This window comes from Chanos chanos, chromosome 8 (genome assembly GCF_902362185.1).
Source record: "Chanos chanos chromosome 8, fChaCha1.1, whole genome shotgun sequence".
NCBI lineage: Eukaryota > Metazoa > Chordata > Actinopteri > Gonorynchiformes > Chanidae > Chanos > Chanos chanos.
Window position 1 is genome coordinate 6,929,421 of NC_044502.1, and position 14,050 is coordinate 6,943,470.

Here is a 14,050-nt window from a genome sequence, read left to right on the forward strand (position 1 = left end):
CTTTAATCCTCACTCAAATGTACTGCCTTTAAACCTCACTCAAACTCACTGCCTCTACACAATTCTCAAATTTACTGCCTTTAAACCTCACTGAAACTCACTGCCTCTAAACCTCACTCAAACTCACTGACTCACTGTCTTTAAATCTCTCTCAAACTCACTGCCTCTACACCTCACTCAAACTCACTGCCTTTAAACTTCACTCAAATTAATTGCCTTTTCACCTCGCTCAAACTCACCGCCTCTCACTCTCACTTAAATCAACTGCTTCTAAACAATGCTCAAATTCACTGCCTCTAAACCTCACTCAAACTCACTGCCTCTAAATCACTCTCAAATTCACTGCCTCTGCACCCCGCTCAAACTCAGCGCCTCTAAACCAGGCTCAAAACTCACGGCCCCTAAACCTCACTCAAACTCACTGTCTTTTAACCTCACTGAAGTTCCAAGCCTCTAAACCTCATATATATTTGGTTTTTTTTCCAAAACACTGTAACTCCCTGTCTAAATAATTATGGTAAAATGTGAAGCCTCTGTCTTACTCAATACTGTCTAAATAACTCGCCCTGTCCTCGTAATCCCACGCCACTGGCTGTTTTTAGTTCATTTTCTACAGCCTCTCATTCAACAAGAGGTTATGAATCTCAATCGATACCGCACCGCAAAACTGTAATTACTGTTTGAAATTCTGAGAATGTACAGCTTCTTAAATGATGACTCAGGCGCAGTAATGATCACTGAAATGAACCTGACCAATATTCTCTCCTCAAATGGCTTTTTAGAGCACTGCATCTCTCTCTCGCTCTCTCTCTCTCTCTCTCTCTCGCCTAAACCTCACCTCCAGTATTCAGTAGTTAAATGACACTATTCCGAGAGCGCCATAGAGAGAGGAAAGGACCAAAATTTCATATCGAGGAAATATCGGCGAGCTTTTGGACGTCTTTAAATTTTCGACGAGGAGACGGACAGACCTGCTACTTGCTAGACCTTGGTACTTAGACTAATGATGTATCATTTTTCTAGCTCTGGTAAGAGCTGCTAGGCCTTTAATGAAGGCGCAGGCGGGAAGAGAGATGCCGCTGATATGGTGCCCTGATAAATGCTTTTGTCTCTCTCCACAGGCCCTGAGCTTTTGGCCCTGCCGGACCCATAAAAGAACAGCATCTTTTCCCCTTAAAGCACCACGCAGTCACGTTAATTGGCCTGGCACTTTTCCTGACTGTCCAATTTGCATGGCTCCAGCGTGGAGGGCAGTAATGAAACAGCGGAAGTCGCCCGGTCTCTGGTGACAGCAGATTTACACGCACATGCGAATAAGTATGTATGCATGCATAAATGCGCGTATGAGATTTTTTTTTGCTGCTGTGCACATAAAGAGAGAAATGCACATACATGCACAAAACTAAAACTAAAAAAAAGCCACTATCTAAACACCCCTGAACCATTCCACTGTTTTCATCTTTTTTTTTTTTTAAAAAAGGTTTAATGTTGCTATTCTTAGGGATAAATCACCAAGAATTAATAGTCTCCATTCTCCATTTAAAGTCTACTACACTTACATGAAACACTATGTCAATGCTTCATCCTTCCATACCAGTCATTTATTTTATAAAAAAATGAAGGACTTAATTTAGTTGGTTGAGGGTATTCTATACTCTGGATGAATATTCTGTATTAATTACAAAAAAAAAATGAACAGAGATCTAAGACAATATACTTAGAAAAGGGCTCTGCCGTGGTTATTGTTCATCAGTAGGATGGAATCATGTTTGAAACCAATAAAACTGTTACCCTTTGATGAGTTTACAGCATTACAGATACACGACAACATTCATACATAATGCATTTATGACAATCTGTCCGCAACGCGGACCGATCGATGAGCTTTGACGGTTTCGCAGAAAGCGATAGCTAGCTGACAGTTCTCAAGCTTACCGTGTTGTCAGATGTCTCCCGTTAAGAGCCAAGGAGAAAGAGGAAAAAAAAAAAAAAAACGGTTTTAAAGTAGTAATTAATGTCTACGTAACCAAAGGCACCGGAAAGGGTTTATCGAGGCAAGCGTTATTTGGGATATCAGCCAAGGTTTGTAAACCAGACACGGGTCACATGTTTATATTGAGGAACACACACACACACACACACATACACATATACACAGAGCAATTAAAAGTAGGGGTTTTACAGTAAGGTTAAGTGAGGAGTAAGAGGGGGGATTTTGTTGTGAATGTAGGAGAGTGAGGAGGACTGCAGGTAAGACGAAGAGGCCCAAGCAAAGGACTGTTGGGCCTGTTTTATCAGCTTGGCAGAGACACAAGGGCTACACTGGCGGGGGAATTTGTCTCTGTTAAACGGATACACGGCTCCTTTATTAAAACCATTTATCAACCTTTGAATATTCTCCTTTAATGGGGGGGGGGGTGGGGGGGGGTCTCTCGCTAATTAACCAACTTTGTCAAAAAAACGAGAGTTCCGTCCGTCCCCGCCGACCCGAGCTTAATCTCCTGAAAAACGTGCGTCTTTCGCCGTTCACCAGGATCCCTCGTTTTTTCTCTCTCTCTTTTCTCTAATGCTCGCTGGTCTTTGAGGAGACAATGAGAGCGCGCCGTATTTTCTGACCATGATTAATTCAGAGGCACACCGCTGCAACCCCGTGGTCTGTGAACGCTCTATGTGTGGTATTGCTTAATCTGATGTCATGTTACCGACATGAACTTTAAAAAAAAAAATAGCTAGTGCTTTTTTTTTTTTTCTTTTTTTTTTTTAGCTTTTTACCACGTAGTCCTTCTTGTGCACCTGCAAGTCCAAACAAAACAATACAAAACCATACAACACACATGCACACAAAACACACGCATGAATTTTTTGGATCATGTGTTAACGACCTAGTAAATAAAGAGGTTTTGTTTGGAACGTTTAGAGTAATTTTTATAATCTTACTCACGACATTTATTACAACATATACCAAATACAAGAACGCTTTTGATATGGCTGCTCCTTTTGTCACCTATAACTATGTCTGATGCTATGAAAACGGTGGTTAATATTGGTTTACAAGTTCTGTGACAGAGAAAAAGCTAGAAGTTCTATTGAATGACAATGATATTACAAGTAGTAACTCCACAGAACCAGAACATAAAACCAGTGCATACATTTCATTTCAATGACTGTGGAGATTTAAATAATAAATTGAGCTTAGTTAGAAAAAAATATAATTTTACAGACACAAATAACATGTTGTCTTACAAATTTCAAATGTAAGCATCATACCATGAAATAATTCTGTGACAGAATTTTTGATAATTGGTGTATTTCAGAAGAGACAATGAAGGGCAATTCTTATACTTTTCTCTCTCTCTCTCTCTCTCTCTCTCTCTCTCTCTCTCTCTCTGTGTGTGTGTGTGTGTGTGACTGTGCTTTTACAGCTCTCATGGGGGGTTCGTGCCCCTCCCTCCAGTTCTCCTTTAGCAGGCTCTATTGTCCTGCCTGTGTAATTAGCTACTAAACAAGCAGGGGAGGATGGGGCTGGCCCTGTAAAGAGTTTATAAGGATGTGAATGAGACACGCCGGTGCCTTTTGTTTAGCAATTAGCCTGCGAGGCAGAGTCATACATATTTTCTGTCCAGTGGGCCAGAGAGAGAGAGAGAGAGACAGAGAGAGAGAGAGAGAGAGAGAGAGAGGGAGGCAGGCCCTTGTGGCAAACGTATTTTAGAGTCTTTCATTTAACCCTTTTCTTGCTATTTGCTGCATCAGACAAAACAAGCAAACACACAAACAAACTTTTAGTATCTCCAACTAGGAGCGAGTCCATACAGCCCGCCCACCAGTCCTACAGTTTTCATTTCCTAATGATCTCACACGGCTCTAAACTAACAGTCGCTGTTGTGCTGTAAATTTGGCTTTAAACTGTCGTTATGAGAGTAACAGCGGCACCATAAGTATCTGCCCCAGCAGAACACTACAGCGACGCTGCACTGAGTTGGAGTTTATTTACTTAATCTACTGAGTTCTAGATAATCACGCAAAAAAAAAAAAAAAAAAAGAAAGAGAAAAAAAGACGAATATGGTGATATGAGACCATTTAATTTCCGTGCAATAGGAGGGCAATATCTTTCATTTTGAGACTTTAGAGCAACTTAAGTGTCTGTAAAGATTCCCTAGTGCGTAGTGGCGCGGGCACAAAGTCGGAGAAATGAATCTGTGAATTCCCATCTGAACGAAATCATAGTCTTCCGTTCGCTTATCTGAGGAGAAAACGAGGCTATAGCTCCTGACAACTGTCCGATTGATTAACACGACCTGATTAGCTCACGAGTGGACCATCGCACAAAATGAACCCGATACATTGATCAGAAATACATTTTATGCTTCCACTGGCAATATTGAGATTTTGAAAAAAAAAAAAAAATCAAAGTACTGGTTAACCTGAAGTAAAATGGTGCAACCCCTATCCTGTCACTTCTCAGGATTTCCTATATATTGGCCAGTGGTCATCGTAACTGCTGAAAAGCGTTACGTTTAGGATCCATCCACCTTCTAGGCTCATTTGACAGGGCAAAAGCGAAATCGCTTCAAAGAGCACGCATCTTCTCTGAATTTAGTAGCTCAAAAAAAAGTTAACATATACCATTAGGAGCAACATATGACTTATGCAGTTTGTGGACAGTTCTTTACCCAGGTAACTGGGTGAATATTTAATGTTTGTAATTCTATTTGGCTGCAATAACAGAAACTTTCCAGTAGAGGCCCTTCTCTAAGTATTGTCAATGAGAAGCCGAATCAATGACAAACATCTCATTCAATTATCGCATTCAGCGTTCATCTGATTCGGTATAAAGCGGAGAGCTGTTCTTTAACAAACACTTTGATAAAAACTTTTAGGAAATACATGAAATCATGTTATGGGGTATTTCCTGCATGTTACTAATATGTTTAAATAACTTGAATGTCTACGAATAATCATATTTCGTTCGTTTTATTCAAATAAGTACCACATATTAATGCTTAAAGTTGAGCAAAAAATCAGTGTGGCTCTAAAGAGGTAGTTCAGCTATTCATTGTTAATTATTTATTAATACCATTCACAGAATTTCTCTAGAAAGCAGAAAAAAACTTTAAATTCACTTCATCCTCACAATCTTTCATAAACCACCTAGGATATTACTATGAATAATAATGGCCATTTTAATGAACAAGAATCCGTTTGAATTACCTCCTAATTACGCAATACATAAAAAAAAACTGTTCGTATTATTATTCCATAAAGCACCAAATAAAATATTTGCATGAACGGAAAACATTCACACAATCTAACTGAAGTACTGACACACATCCATGTCTCTGGCAAGGTTGATAAATTACACTATTGCTTTTGGTCTAATGGCTTTTAAAAGTGTCATTTTCACTATTGACAGTAGGTGGCAGGATCCATACATTGATTCGGTGTGGTCAGCTCTCCTGATGAGGGGAGGTGATCTCATTCAGTAGCTCTTTAACGAACCATTAGGACAATTAAACAGCCCCTCAGCCTAAGAGAAAAATGCTAACGCTACATGGGGAAATTCATGCTTTTCGACCGCCTTCGGAGCTCAACTTATAAAACATCTGGACCTATATCAAATCAGTTTAACACACAACAGCATGTTCCTGCACAGTCACAAACAATACTGCTCAACAGTCCTGTTTGAATAACCTCTTAAACCCTTTCGTATTAAACCATAAATTCTATTATTGAGTATGTATTCTAGTATTTTTTAAACAGATACATACGCGTCATTGTTTCACTCTTTCAGATTTGCTCATTGTCCTAAGAGTCGGGTGTGCAGTCGTTATGGACATGCTACGTTTGACTGTGATTTAAAAGCACAGTGTGTCAGACCCAATTAAGTGGTGTGTAATTAGTAGAGGGCCCCTAGCGGGCTCCTACAGGCTTTGAAAAAAAAGAGGGTTGAGGAGGAGTTGGTGGGTGTGTGTGTGTGTGTGTGGGGGGGGGGTGGCGGTGGGGGGGTGGAGAGGTGGTGGCTGTAAATGTGCGAGCAGTGGGCCCCATAGAGTCAGTGTGGAGAAGGTTCTGGAGTGTCATCCAGAGCCCGCCAGACTCCGGCACAGCTGCCATCTCTAACGAGCTCTCTCACGCTAGGCCTGCCTGCCGCCGTTACTGCCTCTGCCACAGGAACAGAGAGCGGAGCAGATGAGTCGATTCGCAACAAAACAGTCTGCCATTGTCTCTCACCAGCGCTGGGTAAAAGTCACTGCTGCCCTGTGATCCCTTCTCCCCTTACAACCCCCCCCCCCCCCCCCCCCGAGAAGTCACTTTAGGACTCTTAAAAAAAAAAAACAACTTCTGTTGTCACTGGAAAGTGTATGGTGGGGTGTTTGGGAGTGTGTGTTAGCTTGTGCGTTTCTTTATTGTGTGTGTGTGTGTGTGTGCGCGCGTGCACGCGTGTCTCTGTATCTGTGTGTGTGTGTGTGTGCGTGTGCGTGCGGGGTACGTGCGCGTGTGTCCTCTTGTTGGATTTTATTCTCAGCAGCTGTCTCGAACAGATTTACTTTGGAGTCTCTCAGGCAGCCGAGCTCAATAATGCAGTGTTGCCATTTGCCTAACAATGCCGGCATGGATCATAAGCCGGGCCGTGCGGGGACGCTGGCCCCATACATCAGAACCGGCCCTGGCCCGAAGCTCTCTCTCCACATCTGCCCAATAGATCCTTATAGAGCCATAGACTTGAGCTTCACACAAGAGCAGCGACAGGCACAAACTACGGCCCGTAGTTTAATGACTGTCTCATGCACTTACACATTAACATTAACAGCCATCACACCTCTTAACAATGCAGAAGACCTGGTCTGTTATCAGCACAGGGAAACAGAGGTGACAGAGAGAAGTGGGGTAAAGAGAGGGCCTGAGAGTGGGGCCAGCGGTTGTGTTAAATCAGCAGACCGGCTGAGTGAACTACGTAGAATGTTTATGGATATTTTATATAGTAGATTTTTAATTGTTCGTAGGTACAGGAAGATAGTGAACAAATGATGGAGTGCACAGACAACGGAGGGGTTGTATAGGAGACGCCGTGTTTCGGGCAGGTCGGCTAAAACCCTGTCAACCCTGCTGAGTGTAATAAATAATCACAAATGGTTTAAGTTCATCCCACACCCTGTTCTAACAGTGGAGCAACTGTCCACTCAAAGTCTCTTTTCAGACACACAACACAAAGCCTTTTGCACTGACAATGACACTGTAACACTTCCTGTTATCTACATATCAAATTCTCCTTTATTTATAACAACACCCAAAATGCTGTGTAGTAATATGGAAAGAGTTGTATCAACCATTCATAATAGCTGTTTTGATATAACTGACATTTCAGGACACCCAACATCACTTACTTTCTAGTTTAACTAAGGAAAAAAAAAAAAAAAAAGAATGTTTCTTGGCAGACAATTTATGAAAAAAATTTGTTCTGGAGGGATGTGTCATTATTTGGTGCTTGCTAGCGGGAAATGTATGTGCATGTGCGTGTGAGTGAGTGCATGTGCGTGTGCGTGCGCGTGTGCGTTTGTGTTTGAGTACGTGTGTAGCTTCAGACGGTCAGCCGCTGCTAGCTGTGTAAGTCCCTGACACACTGAAATATTGAAAAGCTTTTGTTTTGCCTAGTTAAACATGCACTGATGTGACACAAACAGTGAACAATGCCATAACACACGCATGGGAATCCCAAACCTCCATTATTAATGACATCAGGACAGCAATCCTAAAAGGAAAACCAGCCGACATCCAACAAAGCACAAATGACATAAATTACCAACAACAAAAAAAGTTAACGTTGTGATTTTTATTCTTGTTAAGACAATTAATAACAATTTTTTTTTTTAATAAACAAACATTATAGTAGCTGAGCGACCAGTGAAAAAAAAAGAATTGTTCATAAAATAAAAAAAAAATCTCTATATAAACATGTGTGTATCGCTAAGGTCCCTCAGTACTTTGACTGACACGTTTTACTTTTTTCTTTTCTATGACGTTTTCTCTCTCTCTCTCTCTCTTTCTTTCTGTCTCTTTCTCTCTTCCTCAGAGACCGAAATATAGTGTCTCTTTGAAGATGTTGCGAGAATGGCCTTTTTTTTTTTTTTTCGCGCTGGACGAAGCCCTCACTCCGGGCTGACCTAACTCTTGCTCTGTGTAAACTCAATACGTTGGCAGTCTAACCCAAGAGAAGAGTGTTGGGGGGAAAAAAAAAAAAAAAAAAGGGAATCAGCAAATAAAGAGCAGAACTCCAACATGGTGCACTTTCCCAGGCACTAAGCTAAGCCATGAATTATAGATGCCTCTGGAGAATTGGCTCTTTCCGTTTTTTTTTTTTGGTCTCTCTCTCTTTTTTTTTTTTTTTAAAAGGACAGAGAAGGGGTAAAAAAAAAAAAATCAACACCAATCAAAAGATAAAACAAACAGATGAAATCAAAGTCTTTTTGAATGAACGCGTACTCCCCCCAATCAAACGCTCAGAAACATTTTGAGGGCGCGGTTTTCAGTATATTCATATCTGTCATAGCTCTTAAAGGCTTTGGTATGTTTTTTTTTTTTTGTGTGTGTGTGTGATAAGTACTGTGGTTGTAAACTAAACATTATTACCGGTCCAATAACAACAACAACAACAGAAAAAAAAAAAACACAGGAGCTTGTTTCTAAATTAGACTTTAAAAGGATACAGAAAAAGCACTAGAAAAGAAAAGAAGAAAAAAACCAACAACAGTGTGCCGGTAGATGGTGAAAAGGGTGAGTGTAAAATGATGTAAGGCAGGCTAAGCCTTAATAAATAAATGATGCGTTTGAAATTTCATCGTCATAGTAAGCCGGCCTATTTCTGATGATGACTTAAACACGCGGATGCAGGTCACCAAATCAAACCGAAAACAAACTGCAGCCGTACACACAGGCGGCAAATGGCTTTTTCACCGCGTGCGTCTAGGATCAAAAGTGTGTGACTGTGAGTAAAAAAAAAAAAAGTGTGTGAGCATGTGTATTTGCGTGCGCTGTTGCCAATAAACCAAGCTATAAGGGTATCGACAGTAGCATATGGATGTGTGCGTGTGTATGTGTGTGTGTGTGTGTGTGTGTGTATATGTGTGTGTGTGTGTGTGTGCCCGTTTGTGTTTCTGTGTGTGTTGTGTGTGTGTGTTTGTTTCTGTCTCTCTCTCTCTGTTTGTGTGTGTGTTTGTTTCTGTCTCTCTCTCTCTCTCTCTCTGTGTGTGTGTGTGTGTGTGTGTGTGTGTGTTCTGTCTACATGTTCACACAGATTTCAGAGAGACATAAAACAAAATGCAGTGGGACCAGGGGAGCTGCAGCCCGTAATGCCGTCTCTGGCATTTTAGCTATTCTTGCTACACGGGGGTCAATTTTTCCCCAGGTCACTGACAGTGACATCATCAAACCGCTATTAACTCGGCAAACAATTTCAGTCCTACTGGCCTGCTATTGACAACTCTTCCTTTCAGACGTACACACACACACACACACACACACACACACACACAGCAAGCAGACAACATCTGCCCTCAATCTAAAACCCTCACCTTACAATCAGCAGACAGAAAACATGCATCTGTCAGAGAAAGAGAAGTACCCTCCTCTTCAAAAAAAAGAAAAAGAAAAAAAAGAAAAACAGAAGACAGACAAGTCAGAAGAGAGCAAACCACGCATTTGTCCCTCAAAGGTTTCACGCACGAGTTCTTTTACAGAGACTATGAAAGATCTCAAGAAGAACTCTTGCATTGTGACCCCTGGATGATTCTAGAGCTCTGCCTTTCTGAATCACAGTTATGGCAGCATCAAAAATCTATCCCTTTTTTTTTTTTTTACAAATGTTAGTGTTGGAGACCTAAACAACCGTAGAAGAGTGCATGTAGCCATTTTTAAAAGCACAACTCCTGCCATCGATTAATTACCACCAGTAATTTATGAAAAGCTTTGTCATTTTAATGACACAAATTACATTTAATTGTGATTTACTTAACCACATTATTATTATCGTTGTTGTTATCGTTATTGTTGTTGTTGTTCTGTATATTGTTTATGATTTTACTCCTGCTGAAGATGAAGATGATAATAACAATGATGATGATGATGACGAGGAGGAGGAGGATGATGAAGAGGAGGAGGACAAGGATACTGATAAGATATGTCATATGTCATATTTGTGTTGGCATGCACTCGTGTTCTGCATACACAGAGACAGCAGAGACTGTCAGGGCAGACCTCGTGACAGACACAACTCCGGGACGACGTCCTGTGACATGGCAAACAGGGCCAGCGGAACGGTGGCGCGGACCGGGCCCGTCCGTGGGTCCGCTGATGCGTTCGGTGCCGTAGCTTATCTAAGGTAAGGGGGGGGGGGGGGGGACACGGGCAGATTCGGTTAATGCGGAAAGCGCGAGAGACAAGGAGCGGCGTTCGGGGCGGGGCTGAGTCCCGCCACGCCGGGGTGAACTGTTCTCTATTGACTTACAAGTGGGAGGCATGTGTCCAAATGCAGCGCACTATTTTTCTGTAATAATAGCTAGCAGCCATGCCACTAAATTATTAATGGAGACTATTCAATACAAACAGGTAGGCTGATGCGTTCTCCTCAGCCACTCCGCTCTGCCACACTGACTTATTTTACCCCAACAACTCAGGCCTCTAAGACCTGCCCTCCTGTCAATACACGCGCACACACACGCGCACAGAGGGTGTGTGTGTGAGTGTGTGTGTGTATGAGAGAGAGAGAGCGAGATCGAAATAGTGAGTGTTTGTATATGTATTCTAAAGATAGAGATGCATAAGAAGCAAGAGTGAGAGAGACAGGCAGAGAGACAGAGAACAGAGAGACAGAACAATGCATGCTTCAGTTCTGCTTACAGTGGCACCGGCATCACACAATCAGTTAAGCAATTTTCCACAGCACAGCTGAATTGAAGAAGAAGAGGAAGAGGAGGAGGAGGAGGAGGAGGAGGAGAGAGGAGAGTGTCAAAAGAGACATATTCCACCAATGATAACGCCTTTTTTGTTTGTTTGCTTGTTTGTTTGTTTCATCTACATATGGTCAAACTATCAGCTGATTTTTCATCAGATCGAAATCAAATGACACCCTGACCTGTAGAGCTGTGCATGTGCACAATAGTTTTGTGTCTCTCATTTTTATTGGTAACTGGTCTAGTCTGAGAGGAGATGGGAACCAGTGCACACCATTACTGTCATGTCAGACGATCTGGTAAGATCACGGCATGATTAATACCAAGGGGAGGTGTGTGTGTGTGTGTGGGCAGGGTGTGTGTGGGCAGGGTGTGTGTGTGTGTGTGTGTGTGTGTTTAGATCAGTGAACCACTGCACTGTCCCAAGCTTTTGAAGGGGGCCCAGCAGAACATATAACCCCAACCCCTCTAACCACACCCTCCACCCCTGCTTCTCCAGCAGTGCTTTCCTGCAACCTCCCCTGGATCAATTAACCGCTCTAAGTAAAGAGATCTGTCCCCCCCCCGAAGCCTGGGCCACACTGTAACCAGAGATGACCCCCCCCCCTCCTCCTCCTCCTCCTCCCCTCCATTCACCTCTCTCCAGACTCCCTCTGCCCTCTCCTCAAAAGAGGAGAGAAATGAAACCCTCCCAGCATTACGACGGGGGGCTCTGAGATAAAGGGTAGCTAAATAAAGACCGCTTACATCATCACCTTATAGCACCACCAGCACATCCATCTACCAGCAGCATCCGCCTGTCTGTCTGTCTGTCTGTCTGTCTGCCTGCCTGCCTGCCTGGACTCAGCTCCTGCTCTGTAAACTCAAGTCTGGCGGTGTAGGAGAGCTTGCATACAAACGCAGGTCGCTATTCGTCTGCATCGGTATCAATTCAATGACTTTGTGCTGCTGAATGACTTTCCTGTAAAGACTCATTCATATGGAGAAAGAGTCATTATGATATAAAGGGAAAAATCAGTTTGATCAGCCAAATAAATAAAACACACTACAATAAAACACACTGAGGTTAATATCTGTTAAGAGGAGGCACACAGGGTGCCCGTGAAGGAAAAAACACTGGCAGGTCACTTAATGCCACATACAGTATAAACACTTTATGAATGCTGTATTACATGACATGAAGTTTATCATATGCTATAAAGTGCGTATATGCCATAAATATACCCATGGCATGATGTATTAGAACTGTGTTTAGAATTAGTGCAAAACCTTTTGCAGTAATTCATCTAACTTTTAATTCATATACTCTGCTTACTTCATTTTATCCATGTAAAGACATTGAGAAGTAAAAGAATATATAAATCTATTTAAAACAAAACAAAACATTTTTTTCTTATTATTTCAGTGGCACAACAATTAGTTTCTAATATTATGAATTTTACTCTTCCATTTTATCATTTAATGTTAAATTACTTTTTAATATTCATTATTACCTTTATGTATACTGAATAAAACCTCTCTGGCTGAGTATTTGAAGCATATAACACACTTGCGTGATATACCCAGTACAATACTGAAGAGACTGTCAGTGAAAGCATAACTTTCTTTGACGAGAATGTTTTAAATGACTGGTTTATCCGTTAGAAGTAGTTTTGAGTGAAGGACATGACCGTGGGTCACATGACCTGGACAGATGCAGACGCGTCTCTTTCTCTTCAGAACTGTTTGTGTTGATGGCCTTCGGTGAGAACAATAGCCAGAACTTCCAGACTTAATAATTCACCCGCCAGACCTCAGACCCCCGAAAATCTCATTCTACATTCTGTCCCATCTGTACACACACTCCATTCTCATTCACACCACGTCACAGCGACTCATCGTCAAAGGTACCAACGCAAGTTTTGATAAATTCCGCATTAAATAATGCGAAACCCCGTCTCAAAACAAAGGAGTGTGTTCAGACAGCCGAAGTTGTGGTGAACATGATCGTGTTTAGCAAAACTTGCACGATGACGAACGCAAATGTATAGATCATAAATGATTACAAATGACATAGCGTAACTTTTGAGGGATGAAAACGTATGCATTTACCACGACTGTCTTCAACGGTATTTCCTATCTTTGCTTGAGGAAGAAGTTATTTCAAAATAAGGAAGCGCTGTCATTTTTTTTTCACTCCGAGAAATGTAGACGAGCCAAAACAGACCAACCGTTGAGCTGTTGCCGATAATTAACATGCAGCGCAACAGCGGGTCATAAAAATTAATAAACTGCTATTCCGACGGCGTGGAGCGGGAAGACCTGCGGACTAAGCGCGGTGTGTATCCCGCGGCCCGGGGCAACATGCTCATTACGAACCCTAATCAGATTTGGAACAACAAGAGGACGGATGGCCTCTCAGGGCAGCGTTCCTGAGGAACAGATCTGCTTAATATGTGAGATTAATAGGCTGCTATTGAATCAGGCCTGTAATGTGGAATGTGATCTGGTTACAGTGAAAGATGATGGATGCTAAGGATGTCCAGCAAGGAAGTGTGTGTGTGTGTTTGTGTGTGTGCGTGTGTGTGTGTGTGTGTTCTTTGAACCCTTTTCAGTGGAGCTGTAAAAGTTACTGTGAGAGCTTTCGGTGTTTGGTGTAAAAGTAGAATTTACTTTGCTTTAAGGTCAATGTAAAGGTGAGTTATCTCTCATCCACTTCAGGAGTCAAGCTGTCTGAACCTACACTCACCTATAATGAATCCTGAAATCGGGCGAGCCAACACATCACCTCTCTCACACATCACACACACACACATTCAGTCCCATGGCAAAAGACATTACTGCAGTTTTTACCGCACTGATCAGCAGTGACAGCCGGCCGTCTGGAGGAGACCGAGAGAAAGCACTTAACCAGGAGACACAACATCAGCCCTCGCCCTGCCCAAAATGGGTACACAAAAATACTTCATAGCCAGGGTGTTACCAAGGAGAGAAAAGTTGGGAGAAGTTCAGACAAGACGCCCCCTCGCCTCCGGGCGCGAGCCAGCAGCAGCCGTAAATGCCAACCTACATTCAGATCTTTGTATATTTAAATATGTGACAAGGTAAGATCTCAAAGTTTAAACGA